Raw genomic sequence first — 18,080 nt, forward strand, 5'->3', positions numbered from 1 at the left:
TAAGACAAGGTTTTGACATGTATTGCCGGAATCACGAACTTCAAAGGCATGTCAGCTTGGAGGTTATGGTTCACCTGTGCAGGGTCTTTGGTGCTGTAAATATCTCTTGCATGTAACTGTGACTTAGGGACCATTTCTGGTATCCCCATTTCTGGAATAGCATTATCAAAAATCTGCACATGTTGCTGCGGTGTATTCGGATGCTCTTTGAATAGTCGTGGTTTTATCTTCAGTAGGGGGTATTTTAAAGTATGCCTATTCCTAGTTTTAGTTAATTATCTTTTAATGAAAGTGTCAGTCATATTCACATCTGCAGTATTAGGTTAAGATAATTAGATTTTCAAATGAGAAGCAATCTTCTTAAATCCCACACAGGAAAATATTTGTAGAAGATTCCAATTTATAATGACATCTGTACATTTTACCCTAGTTTTCATCATAATACCCCCCCCATCTCTCCAAGAATGAAACGTGTCTGGTAAAATGTAGTGGATAAAATATTAATAAAATATCAATTGGGAGACGATGCATGCATATGCATGAAACCTGTGTTGTATGCAAAGAGACTCTTTCCCTGGGATGATATTTACTTCATTTTGATAAGGTTGCTTACTTTTGATATTGTATATTCTGGAAGACTTTGCTTTTTATTTTGGTGTTATCTCCAAGCAATTACATGGAGGCCACCAAATAAAGCGTGTTACATTTTGAGTGACTCTGCGTGTGTGTAGTGTGTGTGCATATGTGTAAATACACTGTAGGATGTGACTGCGCGCCTGTGTGCGTGTGTGTGTATGTGTAAATAAATCCAGCTTTATCTCTCTATGGGCAGTTATTCCCTATCTTAGATATATTATTACCTTTCCTTTTACAGGGGTGTCAGACATTCATCAATCCATTGCAAACGTGTTTTTTTTTTCATTAAATCCCCATTAAAAGAGAGAAAAGGGAAGAGAAAGAAAGAAATCTCTCCCTGACGGAATAATTAATTTGGACCTTAAATTTCTTTTTAAGTTCCAGGACAGTTAAAAGAGCAAGTCTGGCGTCCCCCTTCTTTCTCTCTTTCGCTCTTTCTTTCTTTCCATCCTTCCTTTTTTTTTCTTCTTTAATTTTCCCTAGCCATCTACTTTGTGTGCCTGTGCGTGTGTGTCTGTGTTACTAATGAACTTTGCAGACTTGTGTTTGTATCCACGAGCTCTCTCACTTCTGCTGCTGCCCCTTCTTCTCCGGGCTGGCTCTGGGGCTCCCGCAGCCCCCGGCAGCCGCGGCGGCTCCGGCTTCCCCGGCTCCGGGGCTGCGCGTCATTTGCAGCCCGGAGAATGTTGATCACCTCACTAATTACACCTCTCCCTCTCCTCTTCCCTCTCCTCTCCCTCTCCCTCTCCCTCGCTCGCTCTCTCCTCTCTCTCTCTCCTCTCTCTCTCTCTCTCATTCCCAGAGTGCATATCGGGAATAGACACACAAAGACATGCGCACTCAACTTAATCAGCCATTTTTTTAAACAGGGCTAAAACGATAATAATTAGCAGAATAAAGACATATCGGATTTTCATTTCCTTTCCTCCTTTTCCCAACCCCTTCACAACCAAACAGCGAGACCGCGGTCGGCACATGCTTTAACAACTCCCGGACCCCAAAGGACCGCTCCATGCCCCCCACTTCTTGCTCAATCATTTTTATTTTCACCCAATAAAGTTGGAGGATTATTTTTTTTATTATTTTTTTAATGAACCTTCTCTCGTTTACTTGGATGTGATCAGCTGTTAAGTAAATAAAGCAAAACAAAAAAAAGAGGCGAAGATCCAGTAGGAACTGCGAGGGGAAATGGAAAGTAAGTTTTTTCTTTAACTTTTATTGAGTAGTTTGTGTTAAATTTAGGTCGAGTATCGATTATCTTTCCAGGCTGATCTTGCACAATCTTTGATATTTCGCTCTCGCCCGCTCTCTCTCTCCCCCTCTCCCTGTGCCTCTTTCTCTCTCTCTCACATACACACACACTCTCACATCCCCAGATCCCATGTACGTCTCCCCTCTCTCTCTCTCCCCCCTTTTTCCGTCTGTTTCCCCATTTTTAGGTACAGTATTTGCTCTCACTGGGGAAGGAGGGGCTGCTTTTTCTCTCTTCCTTCTTTCTGTCCCTTTCTCTTTTATTACGGGGGTTACGTTTTGTTTGTGGTTTTTTTTTGGTTTTTTGTGTTGTTTTTTTTTTTGCTTTGGTTCGGGGCTGTTGGTTTGGGTATTTTTTCTCTCTCGGGCTGTAACTTTCGGATTAAGTGGAGAACCCTGCTCAGTTTTCAGAAGAGGTTCGGGGGGTGTCCCCCACTTTTTATTTCGCTCTTTTTTTGTAGGGAGCTCGGGGAGAGGGGGGATACTGTCAGATTAGGGAAGACGTTACGGCTGTCAGAAGTCATCGCTCGCCAGCCCCTTTAGAGCTCGCACTCCGGTTTCGCACCTCGGTCCCCCCAAAACTTTGAGGTGCTTTTTGAAGGCGCATTCTGCGCTCCCACCATTCTTCCGTCTCCTTTCCATCTCCAACCCCCTCGGCCTCCCAAACTTTCGCTTTCGGGCGTGGGGTGGCTGTGATGGTGGGATGCCAGCAGGGCAATGGGGACCCTGACTGCGTGCGTGTGTGTAGGAGAAGGTGTGGGGTGCTTTTTTCCTCTCTCCCCCTACAACCCCCGTTTTTATTTCGCAGGTAGGTTTCTCAGGAGCAGGAGCAGGGATGGCTGTGCGGGTGTATGTCTGTGTGTGCGAGCAGGCGGATCGCGCTGCTGGCTGCCGTCTCTGGCAGCAGGAGGAAGAGGAGCCCGTTAGGAGCGCGCACTGCCTCGCTGTCAGTTTCGCCGCGCAGCGCGGGGAGGCGGCCCGGCCCGGCCCGGGCCGGAGCGGAAAGGCCCCGCCAGCGGGGATGCGCCACTGCCGCTGCCTGCGGGTGGATGCTGGCCAGGAGCCGGCAGAGCCCCCGGCATCCCCGCCGTGCCGTGCCGCTCCGCAGGAAAGGCTCCTTGCGGGCAGGGTCGGGGCTGCTTTCAGCGCAGTCTTTCTGAGATTTTTGAAGGGGGATGGAGTGGGGGTGGGGGGGGGGTGGGGGGTTTGGAAACTGTTGTTTTGCGGGACAGGCGTCTATTTTATTATTATTTTTAAACCGAGGACGAAGGTGTTTAAGAAATACAACCAGGCAACCGAAAAAAAAAAAAAAAAAAAAAAGAGCATCTCATAAACAGCGAGAAGGCTGTGCTGTTCCTGGTCTAACTGTTCGTGCCAGAATCAAGTGCATCCTTTCCCATCACAGTGGCTAATGGCAGGCGCGTCCCTGCTTCCCCCCTCTTGCCTTGCATGAAATTTCCTGAAAAAATGCTAATAAACTTTCCCCCATCCGATGCAAACTTACGGCGGTTCCCCTCCACTCTTCCCTTCCTGCACCTTCTACATCCCCCTCCACCCCAGTCTCCCCAGTAGCGGCAGAAGAAAACGCACGGGTTGGTATTTCTTTTGTTACCTGGAGCCGGGCGGACGGGGTCTCCTGTAGGCTGCTGAGGGCACCGGGTCCGACCGGGAGCGGAGCCGCATCACTCGGGTTCAGCCTGTTTCACCTCAGCGCCGTCCCGAGGAGGCTTTAGCCACCATTCAATAGCACACCCTGCTTCTCCTCCTCTTCCTCCTTCCTTAGGTACCAAGGCAGAGATCGCAAACATAACACCCCCCCCCCCAACAAAAAAAAAAAAAAAAAAAAAAAAAAAAAAGCCCAACCAAAAGACAACTTGCCAGGCTGAAGATGGTGGATTTACATTAAGCCAGACACAGGGAGGTTCACTCAAGAAGTCTGAGCATCCCGTTTTCTGACAGTTGCATTTCCTCGGCTCCATTCAGTCCTCCTATTTTTATTTTTATTTTTTTAATTTTCTTTTTATTAGCCTTGTTCCCTTTTTAATCAAGGATTATGTAGTTGGCAGGAGGAGAACGAGAAAGACAGTGGCAAGAGAGGGCTCGGGTGCTTTTGGGGTGGTTGCTGTGAGGGTGATTTTTTTTTTTATGGTGGATTTTTTTTTTTTTTTTTCCAATTGTGTTTCCCCTGGATTTGCAGTGGCTCGATCCTTAGGAGCGGTGGTGGAGTGTTTAAAAAGATCATATGTAGCATTATATTTTTAGTTTGGTGGTGGATGGATGGAAGAGGTAGTGAGAAGCCTTTGCAGCCCTGCCTGTTGTTGGTTAGATTGAGGCAGAGACTTGGCTGCGATTGGGACGCGACTGTGACATGGGCATCGATCGCTTCCATTGAGAGCAATGCAAAAACACAGCCTGGGTATGTAACACTCTCAGTGCCATCAACACTTGTTTTACTTTATATTTACTGGCAAAACTGACAGAACGATCTGGAGTGCTTTTCTTTGAAATAAGGAATGCAAACATTTGGATGGGAAGGTGCACAAAGAAGATTGTGGAAGGAAATGGGGGGGTTGAAGATTGGGGTGTGTGTTGGGGGGGGAAGATCCTTAATCATCATTGCTCCACTTCCTATTCAACTGACTGTATTTAAGGAGTTTCTCTCTTTTCTCGACGGGGGGATCCTACTAAACTGGTTGAAATGAAAAAATCAGACAATCACCCTTGAGGGAATATCTGCTAGTTTTCAGGGCTTGTGATTTCAGCTGGTAGGAAGGCACACCAAATAAAAGATGGCTAGCCAGCTGTTTTAACCTCTTGCACCTGGCTCCAGAGCTGGGGCTCACCAGGATTATTCAGTTATTCGTGCTATCTGTGCTTGAATATTTATAGTGTATGATCTAGAGATCCACACAGTGCATCATAGCATCTCTTTCTCCTTTAGTTGTGGGCTTTTTGGACTTCGTCAACATAAGCATGTATTCAATAGTTTTCATTTTTATGATAATGAACACAGACGGTCAATAAAATATAAGGGGAAAAGTCATAAATCTGCAAAAGTGAAACCTACCCAAGGAACAAAGAAAGGTCAGGTAAACCATCTGTGTAAGTCACAGTAACAGTACCTGCTGTTTGGTTTATGCAGTGATACTGCTGTATTGTTCTCTAAAATGAAACTTATCCGCTAGATCAAGTTAAAACTAAAGGAAAGCTGGGGAGATGATAAATGGCATTGCATGCACCTTTTAGAATAGGGAAACAGTTGTGTTCCTTGATTTTTTGAATAGTTTAGGTTTATTTGTGAAGATGGTGCACCAGCAAAGAATATATAAAGGGGGTTGAGAAAAATCACTGTTTAATATTGCAGAATTTACTGCTTCCATTCTGACCATGAGCCTAAATTTACACAATGAAATTTGATTATCTCTAATAACAATATTAGATCCTGCACTGGATGGATGAGAATTGAGGTGGTTTTGTTGATTGCAAGGGTTTAATGTTGCATTTCAGAATCTGATGTGGTTTAGCCTCCCTTCCATTAACTGGAAAACCCCTGAGGTTTTACAATTATTTCTTAAAGATAATACATTTAAGATTGCATTGGTAGGCTGAAGAAAAGTCATAAAGGCAAGAAGGGAAGCCCTTAATAACTCTTGAGATTCAGACATGTTCAGCAGTTAGATTGGCTCTGACTTCACCAAGGGTCGACAATGTGTCATTTCCATGAAGCCAAATTGCCCTCTGCCTATATGATATTAATGTGCAAATCAATATTTCAGGGATTAAATTTCCCTTCTTCATTTTTTATGGTTTCTACCTCAATAAGTCTCAAGTCTATTAGAAGAGGCTGGATGATTTAAAATCTTTCACTGCAGAATGGCTTGTCTTAGCCTTGTTTCACAGACCGCTTTTGGATTTTCGTTATAAAAGACTAAAGGCATTCCAGAGAAGTTGATAGTCAATATAGGGACATGCTCACTGTTGTAAAGCCCTTGTTCGATTAAGAGCTAAAAAGGTACTGAAAATATAATGTATACATTTATATAATATATATACATTTTACTTCTTTAAAAATATTGTGTTAATCACCTATTGATTAATTTCAAAATCAATTGAAGCTCTTTCTTATTAGTGATCTGTTCAGCATTCTTCAGCCTTGTTGTTAATTTTGTTAAACAGCATGCATGAATTAATCTGCTGGTAGAATGTGGTTTGGGTTTTCTTTGAAGCATATTTAAAACCAAGCATTTTTACCTATTGAAGCTAAGTGGTGTGAACAGTTTAGTATTGTGGGGAGAACCAGAGCACTGTTTTCTGCACTTCAGATTCATCATTGTTTTAATGAAGCTGAGGGGCGTTTTGTAAATATTTTATGATTTCTGCTCAGATGCATATCAGCAATGTTTATTAAGAGTTTCCATTGAATATTCAGGATCGGTTAAAAATTAAAATGGCGTTATCTGATCTGGAAGGAAACAATACATGACAGAAAATTTAGGTCAAAATAGGAGGTTGTGACTTTATCGCATAATCTTGGGAAGGCCCTACTGTCTATCATTTAGTGTTGTTTTATAGTCTTAGACCATCTGGACCAAGTTCCGCACAGCTGCATGAATTTCATATGTGATAGAACATTTTTTCCATTCAGTGTGAAATGTTCCTTCCTAAAAACGTACACCAGACTCGCTTAATTTAGTCTACTAAAAGAAATGCACATGAAAAAGGACAAAAGGCTCTTTAATCTCTGCAAGCTGTTTGTTTTTCTTCAAGATTCCTGTCTGTTTGGGTTTGAAAAGTCATGTTTATTGAGCAGATGATTCTGAGGTGTGACATTAAAATAATATATGATTTTTTGTGCTAGTTTCTGCTCTCCTGGTTAATTTGCAGAACTACTTTTTATGCCTGTCAAAACACAGAGTTAATCTATTCTTATTTACAATTAATCTCAATAAAATTAATCTTAACTATGCCTTAGTCAGTAGCTTAAAATATCTAATTATATTCAATTAACTGCTGTCATAGTAATTAACACTGCTTAATTGCCTCTGCATATATTTATGTAAAGCTCATTAGTTACTGCTTGCTCTTTTTTCCTTTTCTCATTCTCATTTTTTGTGGCTCTGAGAGTGCTGACATAAAACCCAGTCTAGTTTTTGACAATTTGGGTCTTGAAGAACCTGTGGCAATAGCAATACATGTGTTTGTAACCTGTTATGTTGGTAAATATTTGCGTTTTCATTTGAAAAAAGGGTACCAGAGCTGGATCTCTAAAGAAGTCCCAGACCAGCTCCCCTCCCCGCCCCCCCCTTCTTTTTTCTACCCAAACATACACAAAAATGTTTTCTAGCCTTGTTGATAGAAATATGAGAAGCCAGGTTAAGCTTTGTGTTTATAAATGAAGAGCTTTTCTGCATCTGCCTTGGGGCTGTACCCAGAAGGCAGAGCTTTGCTGCTCCAAATTCATTCAAAGGGTTAAAGACTTGGCCAAGGTTCAAACTGAGAAGCGCCCAGGGAAAGTGCATGTGAATATGTACAAGTTTCGTGTAATTAGTGCTTAATTATATTAACATATGCAAATTGTCAACTTAGGAGCTTGTTGAGCTGGCAAAGATCAGCCAGGCACAATTGCCGTATTGTTCTGAAACAATAATGGATTTCAAGTTGGATTGTGAAAACACATAACTAGCTATCTAATTTAACTCATACCATGGTGAAATTTCATTAGTTTCCATGGAGACTGGTTTAATTGTGCTGACTAATGTTCTGGGCTGCAGAATGTCCTATAAAGAAAGCGCTGTTTGCCTAATCCACCTTACAATGACACTTGTTTGTACATGTTTCCCTTGTGTGAGAATTTGCATATGCAAATAAATAGTTTCTCTGCCCCATTTGTCATGGCTGTTCATTACCCATGAAGAGGACATTGTTACTAGGCTGTTACTGAGTCTCCCAAGACAGGATAGTGTCAACCAGTCCGGCCACATTCTTTCATAATTTGTTTCTGATTAATAGACCAAAGTGAGGCTCATTCTATTCAGGCCTCTGCAAAGGGAAGGTCAGTTCTGTCGCTGAAAAGAGTTTCCGCAGCGACTGAAGTTTTTTTCTCTCCCTCCCCCTTCTCCCCTCTTGCATTGGCTAAAATAATAATATTTAAAATAATGTATTCTTCCTCTAAGGAATAACTCCACTAATAATCTCTAGTTTCCTAAGCAAAAGATAGGAAAATAAAGGAGATTCTGGTATTGGAATATTAATCCTGTTTTTGACAGAAAGGTAAACTGATATAATTGCTTTTCAGTCGAAGGAATGGGGGTTTATACAAGTGTGAAAGCATCGGAAAAGGATTAGCATTTTTTTGCATAATGAAAAGCTCTGTTGAATAGGGCACTGAATGGTTGACTGAATGACTGAGATGAAAGGAAGATGAAAATGAAGGCTCCTCTTTCTTTATGCCTATGTTCAGCTCTCCCTAAAGTTATGTTTGTCCAAGGCTTGAGAAAACAAGCAGAAGCTCAGATTTTAGCAACTTGCTAAGATCTCCTGAGTTTCCATCATCGTGTGAAGTAGTATGTGTGAGAGTAGTGTGTGTGCAACTAAAGGATGAGAAACACAGGTCTGTACGGAGAGGAGCTCCAGAACATGACAGGCAAACCAAATATTGACTATTGGGTATGGAGGATTCCCAGCACTTTACTTGGGGGAGGGAAAGAGGCAGGAGGGGGCCTGCAGGGAGGGAAGGAGCTATTTTAAAAGTTGCCAATGGAAATTATGCATCAAAGCAAAATAATCTAATAAAGTTTGGTATTCAAGGAAGCAGGGTTTAGTCAATATCTGTTTTAATTATTAAACTCTTTCTCTCTTGGAAAAAGTTATGAATTCTGACTCAGTGCTAAGTGTTTATGTGGTATAGGAGCCTTGCTGGGGAAAAAAAATGACTCTCTTCGTTTGGCTTTGAAAACAGAGAAAGCTTACTGAAACAGAAATTGATACATGCACATAAGGAGCGGGGTTTTTGGTTTTTGGCGTGACTTCATCAGTGTACACAGGTTGTTTAAAGCAGATGGATTCTGGTAGATTTAGGTGTCAAGAAAGGCCCCGTCCTCCTTCTGCAATCAGTGCTAGCCCGTACTGATTTCAACCAGAGCAGGATCAGGCCTTCAGACAGGGCTGCAACTGGTTAGCTGTTGACAATGTGATCAGTGCTTCTAATTATGTTCTCTCAACAGTAATTAGAGCAGTTAAAATACCATAAGTGTTGAGCCACTTTTGAAAGTGGAAAGTGGTTCTTTTGTACATATGTAAATCAAATGCAGTGTGAATAATTATTTGTATGTATGCATATTAAATAGTCCTTTTTTTTTTTTTTTTTTTCAGGTCAACATAATTACCGATTTAGAGCTACTATGGAAAACTGTTGGTAGTTAGACTAAATATTAGCTTGTTTGGGGGATTTTATTTTTAGTTTGCAGAACATTTATTTGTAAATGCTTGTTAGTTCAGTATTGGGCTTTATTTGATAATATTTAAACAGTTTGAGATGCCTCTGAAATTGGGATTATTTATGGATAAATGAAGTAAAACTGTAAATGCAGAAAGTGCTTGGTAAGAATAAAGTCACAAAAATTCCCTCTTTTAAGACAAAGTTAAAGACCTTCTATGGGGCTTGCGAATGTTTTACTGAGCACTTTATGAAATTCCTTAAAACTTCTTTTAAAGGAGCATGCTTAGGGGATAGTCTTTCATTCTGGGAGTAGTTTATTAGTGTATTTCCGTAAGAAAAATGTGTTAATTTTAAAAATAAATTAATTTACATTTTAAAATATTGTTAACCGAGCACCATGTGTTGTCTCTGGCAAAGTTCCAGCCACTGTAGAACTGAATAATACATGGGTTAATAACTTATGTGATGTCTGCATTCTTACTGAATGGGCAGAAAACCAGAACACTGAGATACTGGGATTCAAGATTTTACGGAATAAGATGTAACACAGAATATGTTTGTGTGAACAGATGCACAGATAGAATAAATTAAAAGGCACGTGTTCATTACTTTTACCTAGTAGGTCATGGGTTCTTTTTGTTTGTTGTTCCAATTTGTTGTTGGTTTTGAAAGGGGTAATAAACATACTTATCAATAGTAGGATTTAGCAGACCTGTAGAGATGAACTTGTTTTGCATAAATAAGGGCAGCAAATTTAGTCTTTAATACTCTATTCATTTTTTACTAGTCCCTGTATAGCACACTTATACCAATATTTTCATTATTACTGCAGCTTTTTCTGAGTTCCAGACTGAGCCAGAAAAGTTTGTACTGGTCTGAAATATGGCTGTCTTGTTGAGGATTGACTTTTTTTGCTTAAACAAAATATTCTCAAGAATGGTTTAACTTAGTTATATGATCAAAGTTTGCCATATTAAGAATTTTTTTTTATATGTTCACATTGCTCAGAATCACTTTTCAAATAAAAATCTAAAAAAAAAACCTGAAAAAACCTGAGAGATATTTAGAAAGTAATTTGTCCAAATTATATTTTATTCGGTTTTGGTACTTTTGAGAACAATTTTTAAAATGTCCAGAAACTGGGATGTCTTTACAGACAAATCTAGCACTTATAGCATTCCTGGAGATCTGATAGGCTGTACCAGCTCCTAAGAAGGTGTTATAGTCCTTCAGGTCAATAGTTCACAAACTAAAGGCTGTATGATAGACCTTGATGATTCTGAAAAATTTACTATATAGGCTTCAAGCTCTAGATGTACATCTAAGACTGTATTGAAATGGACAAATTTTATGGTTCTGAAACAAAGAAATCCTTACAAAATGCCTGTGTTGATGTGAGCCTAGCCAAAAGAATCATATTCTTTCCATTGACTCCAAACTAAATTAACAGCAACTCCTCTGAAATCAGAGGAGTGATACCAATGTAAAACTGGCAAGACATACAGTTTTGATCTTAGTAAAAAAAAGAATCAGGCCTTTAGTTACCAGTTGACAAGAATTCCATGAAATCAAATTTACAAGGTTTCATCTTCTCTTTTGCACTACCATTTCCATTTTTACGAATGTTGTGCTTAGTGCAGAAGGCACAGGAGGGTCTGTAAGAAAGAGGTTTTCCAGAAAAGCTGGCTGGAGTCAGTTCTGTTCCTTTTACCAGGTAATGGCAGAGCTCAGGGTCTGGGAGCAGCAGCTGCTGAAGTCTAGCTCCTCCTTGTTTTGACACCGAGGCTGCCTTATAAATTCACCTAATCTGAGATGACAAGGCACCTGTCGTTAGTAGTGCTCCAGTGTTTAGGACTCTGATGGAACCCTGCAGTAATCCCAGTTATTTGCACACTTGTTCCAGAAGTTGGCAGTGTAACAGATAAGAATAATCTCTTTTTGAAAATAACAAAACCTAACTTGCTTCTTTCCCTTTCCTTGCTGGGGAGGATCCTTTGATTTTTGGTATTCAGAAGGCCAGAGCTTTTGCAAGAAGAGGGAAAAAAAAAAAAAAGCTTGGATTTGCCAAGTGCTACATGATGGTTTTAAATGCAGGTGGGTTTTTTTCTGTGTGAGAAGGCACTTCATGTGCCTTCCCCACTCCAGAAAATAAGGTTGTGAGTGAAAAGTAGCTTCCTAAACAGGAAGCTTATTCCTGTGGGTTTCACTCTGGTCCTTTTATATTTTTTTATATGGAAATATGGCTGTTGATTTTGTTTACAGCACTGAGGGTTTAAATTGAAGAAAATGTAACATTTCTAAAATAAATTATTTAGCTATATGGCAAATGTCACCCTTCAGTCTCTCAGTTCCTTTGAGCTTTATGAACCATTCACCAAAAAAATCACTTTCTTTCTTTGCCATTACAGCACCCTTTGGGGTGGGAAATGTCACCCCAAGCACAAACAACCACGAGCCACTCTGCTGCAGTACAGCAGTGTGCTTCAGGACAGTTTTCCAGCAGAAGCACCCAACTGCTGTAGGGAGACAAAATATGATTTCTCACTGGGTCATCAGCCTGTGCACTGGGACAGCCATTTCAGCTCTGGTGAAAAGAGTCACTGGAGTTTTAAGTCCCACCTTGTCTGGCCCGTAGATTTCTTTCTCACTTGATGGGTGGTGTCCCCAGCGCTGCTGCAGTTTCCAGTTTTGTCTGAGGGCCTCTTCCAAAGTCCAGTGCCACCTCATCGATTTCTCTGGGTTTGGATCAGGCCCTAGCAAGAGGATGAGTGTCCTCTGCTGAGGCACCCGCCACAATTCAAGCAGCGGTAGGTCAGCACTGCTGGGCAACCATCCCCCAGCCCTGCGGCAGGGACCGTGCACTGAAATCACAAGGCAGAGCGGTGCCATCAACTTTTTTTTTTTTCTTCTGAAGTGAGTGGAAAGGCAACAAGAAACAATGAAGTCGAAAAATGTTAGTATTTAAACACAGCAGAAACTGAGAGCCTGACAATAACTCAGCTACTACAGAGTCAATTCAGCCATCTGGAGATCGTGACATGTCCAGAAAGGGAGGGGTGGGGGGGGGAGACAGACCTTAAAAATGAAGGATTTCATTCCATGTTGAAATGTATTCTTCACGCAGGCTGCTGCTTTAATGTTGAACAGCTTAGGTCTCTGAGTGGTTTTGTGCATCAAAGACGTACGTACCGAAACACCTAGTGTTTTGCCGCAGTTGGATGTTAATGTTTCTGGACCAGTGTTGCTTGGCCCAGCACTGAGTTTATGTTTGATATCTGTTTGTTTTTCAATGTTATCATTATTTAAAAATAGATTTTGAGGCTGTTTGATTTTTTTAAATACATACAATGGCAGTGATTTATAAACATTCCTGGTTTCAGCTGTAGCTGTACAAAAGGGCTGAATCTGCTCTCAGCATGTTTTTTACATGATTTTAATAATTGGAAGCAAGTATGTTAGAAATCTTTTAGGTTCATTTAAAAATCTATGCAATTTAAACAAATGCTGGATTGTGTAATGGTTTGTCTGGGAATTACTTAGGCTGCACAGCGTAATAATATTTTATTAGCTGTGATTTGTTTTCTAGGAGGAAAATGGTGTTTTTTATGTTGTGTGTTACGTTAAAACTTGGCACTGAAATGGGACAGTACCTGAACATGGATTTCTAAAAAGGTGGGACAGTAGTTGCCCAAAAGGCGAAGACTTGAGAAAAATTGGGGCAAGTCATTTCTTTCCTGAAATGAAGCAGGGCACAGATTAGGAGCCATTAAGGCTTGCCAGGAGTTGCTGGTCATAAGAAGCCTGTTTAAGTGCTCACTGTCAACAAGGAAATCATGGGCAGCACTTAAAGTGGCTCACCTCTGATTTATTCATAAACCTCACACGAGCACTTGGCTTTGTTCTTGCTCTGGTAAGGGGGAACTGATGCCAATAAGAACAGGAATAAAGAGCTTCTTGCATGGTCCAAAAGTGAATAGCACTTTATCTCAAAGCATGACCTCCATTCCCAAGATCTGTTGTGTTACAGTTGACTCTGCTAGATGTGTATTCTCAGATGAATTGCTAGAAGAGGTTACAACAAATATATACTTTGTAAACCCTCTAGATGTAACAAGAACTATGTATCTGGAACTTAGGTTCTAACTTGACAGAAAGGTTGCGTTATTCATAGCGAACTGAGAGATTTCCGTTTCAGTGTTTTATGTTGGCTGTTTTAATGTGAGTCAGAAAACAGTATGATCATATGGCTGCAATTCAAATGAAAATTTTATATTCTTTAAGGGATTCATTTGAGAAATATATTTTGATAAAAGCAGACGCACAGAAATGCAAAGTAGTTCAGAGACGGAAAAGAAAAGAAAATAATTGACTTTGTTTCTAGACATATTTGATTGCTGCTGCTTTATTTTTGTTTTTCTAAAAAAGGCAAAGTAGTGCTCGCAGTCCGCAATGGGGGAAGGGACCTTTCGAAGACGGTCAACTGCCATGTTTGCACTGGGGCAGAGGTTGAGTACAGTTACTTAAATCCCCAGAGAAACATTTAGTTAACGCTAGTCTCTTTCTGATCCTGTCTGAGTCTGGTTTGCTTTTTAATGAAGTTTGTTTGTGGCTGTGTTTAGGTTATGTTTTTAAACTGACTTGCATTTTCACAACAGATTTGACCAAAGGTGCCGTAATGGAAGACAGTGATGAGAGTTAATGATACGTCTTTGATAAAGCAGTCCTCGTGTGCAATCTGATCACAGCCATCAGCTCATTTGTCATGGCTGAAGTGAAAATGTCAGGACCAATGAGTGTATCAGTGCTGAAGGGGGCGAAAGGGCTTTTGGAGACACTTTTGTACTGGGAGTGGGCCATAGTTTAGATGCAGCTCTAGGGAAATACTGGGATTAGCCAACTCTGTGCACAAATCCCTAGCATAACAGAATTAGTTGGGAAAATGAGGTTTGTTAGGAAAAAAAAATAAATCTGTAGAACTGCTCTAGGCTGCAGCTCAGGAACTATTCAAGCCAGTAAGGCATTTTATTAAAATAATTTTAACAATGTGAACATACATTCCAACAAAACTCACAATTGGTAGCCAGCATTATAACAAAACCCATCTTTATGCATTTTGCATATGTGTGTGGGTTTGCTTCTGGAAAAAAAGGAAAAAAGATTTTAAAATAAATGCAGTAATCATAATCTTAAATGAAGGCTTTCTGAATTTGACACAGTGGAAATTAATATAACTTACATAAATGCAAACTGATGCTGATGATCTTTTTTGCATAGGTTATTTCAAATAAAAGATAAGGGCAATCTTTCTGCTGCAGACACATCTTTACTCAGGAGGTGTAATTCATACTATAGGAATATATTGATTGCCAAACTGGGACTCTGGTGTGGCTAGCCTCCTCTCTCTTTGACTGGTCTGTAGAAGATGTTTCAGCAGAGTATCACAGAAAGCAGATGTAGGATAACTTATTGTATACTCCTGCCTTGCCACAATTGCAAATGCAAATTGTTTAGACCTCTGAAGAGTAAGGTTTAATATCCCTTACATTTTTTTTTTCTTTTTCCTAACTTTCTTTTTTTTCGAGTGCACATTCATTACAATAACTCTGGATACTTTTGACAGCTAGCTTTTATTGTTTTTTAACGTTGGTAGATTTGTGATCTCAGTGGTAACCTGCAGCAATGAGTCTTACTATCTGACCCCTTCCCTCTCTCATTGTGGGGTTTTAATTTGTCACAGTTTAGCTTTCTTGGAAACTTGCTACTTGTCTTTTGGTAAGCCTTGTCTTGCTTCCTTCTACGTACTTGGAAAAAGCAGGGTGCTTTTGCCACTATGCTGTCCATAAAAATGCGGAAGAAATCTTCATTTATTTGAGGTGGGGATCCTACTTGCCAGACCTATTCAGCTGCTGTGGAACTGGGTAGGTGTTTAACCAGGTAATCCTATTAGCTGTACTATGCCAGCTCAAGAGGAGTGAGCAGGAATGAGTTATTCCATCTCCAGTGTGTGGAGTGGTTGTTGAGGAATTGTCAGAATACTAGATGTGTGTAGTTGTCTGTCTGGCTGCATGGTTAATCATGGCTATTTGCCTGTGGAAGGGATAATTACCTGTTTTGCTGCATTTCCCATGTTTTTGATATTGTAGAATTGGGGTTGTTTTAACTTCACAGATCCATGCCAAGGATGAAAAACTGGGCTAAGGCAGTTTTTCCCTTGTTTGGTGTAGCTACTAGAAGTGCTGCTGCGAGTTTATCATCTTACCTTTTAAATGGAAGGCTGAAATGAAAATTAAGTTTGGTATTGACTCCATTGTATATCCCTGATCTGGTACTTGCCACCATTATGCAAGGCCTTTGAAACAGAGCATAGTGTGGCAGAGAGCGGCACTGGCCTTCTCTGCGCTCTGGGTTATTAGTGTGCCTGTGTCGCTGCTGTATGTTGCAGAGTGTTCACCTGTGGTGGAAAGAGCTCTCTTTCTTTTTCTTTCCCAAAACTTGGTCATAAGTTTGGGAACAGGCAGAGCTAGCACATACACTGATCACAGGAGGTGGAGAGCAGGGGATATGTGGCAGAGCCTTAGGCTGTGGCTCAGAAACCAGGTAATTGCCTCTGATAAGCCTAGGCTTCCTCACAGCCGGCTTGCAGCTGGCATATGAAACTACCTTTTGTAGTCATGGGCTTTGGGGCTGTGGTCCTTCTGGGCCTTTTTGTGCTATGAACATGGCCACAGGGACTAAAGATACCAGGTAACCTCAAATCTGGCATGGAAATGTGTAACAAAGCTGCAGTCACTAGCCTTTAAACCCCAAACACTTCTCTGTTTATGTGTCAGTGTGAGTGGCAGCAGCAGAGTAATTTATTTAATCTAACTAATACTTATCTTTGTTAGGAGTCGTCTGCAGATTTCTTCCATTTCATGTACAGTGAATTGTCCTCTTTCAGATAATGTGCTTGTACAACCTTTTTTTTTTTTGTTTAATTCCACTGATTTATAGTATTGAAGTGAAATATCTGATGCCTGTTTCCTGCACTTTGACTGTACATAGTCAAAGAAGCTGATGAGATCCTTCTTTCCCTTCCACAAGCCCTTTAGCTGTTTTAAATGTATAATTATCATTGCATGTCATTTGATAGCTGCACTAATTGCTGCCAACCATTGTCTGTTTGCACTTAATGCTGAAACCTGATCAACATCCTGCTTTGGTTGATGTTTGGTGGTAAACTTTAATTAACTCTTATTGCATTGAAGAAGAGCTCAGTCTCTGTGCTAACTAATCATTTACCTTCATTATGTCCTGACAGCTCCACTTGTTCCTGGTACTAATAGATACACCAGTCAGTAAATAAACCTGCAAACCTTCATGCCTTGAAGTTGTTCCACATTGATATTTTGTTGCTTAGAGTATAATGGCGTAAAGATAATTATTTCAGTTAGTTTTGTACCTCTGCTTTTCCAGACACCAATATCAAATTGCCTTTTTCATGCCAGACGATATCATTTTAATAGTAACTGTTGATTTAAGATAACATTATTCCTTCAGCATGGTTCCTATATACATGCATCTTTTGAATCAATACAATTAAGCTTGTCTCCTGTTGGAATTCTTGTAATTATTTTTCCTGAAATACTTTTCCTGTAATGATATTGAAGTTAAAGTAATCAGGTTACTGGCAGATCATGTAAAATTCAACTCAAAATTGCTGGCTGCTTGATTTTAATTTGTCTGACATCAAGTTTGTTTGAAAAGGGATAATATGTGGTTAAACCAAGGAGCTTATAATTACGGTTGACATTTGTTTGTTTATAATGAAATCTAATTAAAGTTCATACATTTTAAAACACAAAAGTTAATTACTGAATTGCTCACTTCACTTATGCACAGCAGTCAAATTAACTTGCAGAGCAAAAAAATGACAAAAGACTATGCATAATAAAAACAAAATGCCCATCTGATCTTGGCCATACAAACCAAATTTGCCATAATAATATTCTAGAAAAAACAAATGCTTTATTAATAACTGAACTGTTAAAAAACCATCCTGTATAATCACTGACCAGGCTGATTTTAATACAGAGAAATATTTAAATATTTAACATGATTTACAACACCCATGGCTTTTTTTTTTTTTTCAGATGCATAATTGGAAGAGTCTTGCAGCCTTGTAAATGCGCACAAAAGTACCATTCTTTATTTTTTGTTTTCATCAAGACTCTTTCTGAAGTCATCTGGAGTTGTAGTATCTCCCTGAGAATTGAAATGTTTGACTACCTGCCTTGTGATAACTCTTAGAAGCATTCTTAGCGTGCAAGCAAATTAGTATTAGGCAAACAAAAAAGTACTGTAACATTTATTTCTCAGTTAGTTTTGAGACAACAAAGAGGTTAGGTGAATATTGTAGAGCCACTTTGACTCCCTGGTCATTGATTGTTAGTTTTGCAATTCAGTCTTACCTCTTGAATGTGCTGACAGAAGACACATCCAGACTTTAGTAAAATCACAAAGTTTGTGATAATTCACACTTTAAAACACTGTGTTACTCTTTTACATGATTACAGTATTTTTAGTATACTTACCTTATGTTAATATTACATTTTTCTTAAATTAGATATAAGTTTAATAAAGCTTATATTTCTGTAATTTTTTTCTTAAAAGCTGTGAATGTAAATGATCTCATTCACAGAGTTTAAGAACAGGTGACAGATCCAGGCTGTGTGATTTTTCATGAAGATAATTAGGATTAATTTTCTAGCTGCTT

At 39.8% G+C, this 18,080-nt stretch overlaps 1 protein-coding gene across 2 annotated transcripts in view; it reads left to right on the forward strand.

Moving 5' to 3' along the window:
* Positions 1–1,391: 1,391 nt before the first annotated feature.
* The window catches only part of ZFHX4 (zinc finger homeobox 4), a 151,850-nt gene continuing 135,161 nt past the window's right edge, over positions 1,392–18,080 (forward strand). The window contains exon 1 of one of the 2 annotated variants that reach the window (XM_057426088.1): positions 1,392–1,831. The gene's annotated coding sequence lies outside the window, so the exon portion shown is untranslated. Of the gene's footprint in view, positions 1,832–4,039; positions 4,304–18,080 lie in introns of those variants that run through there. The other variant, XM_057426089.1, reaches the window with a different exon arrangement.

This window comes from Pezoporus wallicus, unplaced genomic scaffold (genome assembly GCF_028554395.1).
Source record: "Pezoporus wallicus isolate ANWC-B61680 ecotype Strahan unplaced genomic scaffold, APGP_CSIRO_Pwel_v1 contig_4131, whole genome shotgun sequence".
Classification (NCBI taxonomy): domain Eukaryota; kingdom Metazoa; phylum Chordata; class Aves; order Psittaciformes; family Psittacidae; genus Pezoporus; species Pezoporus wallicus.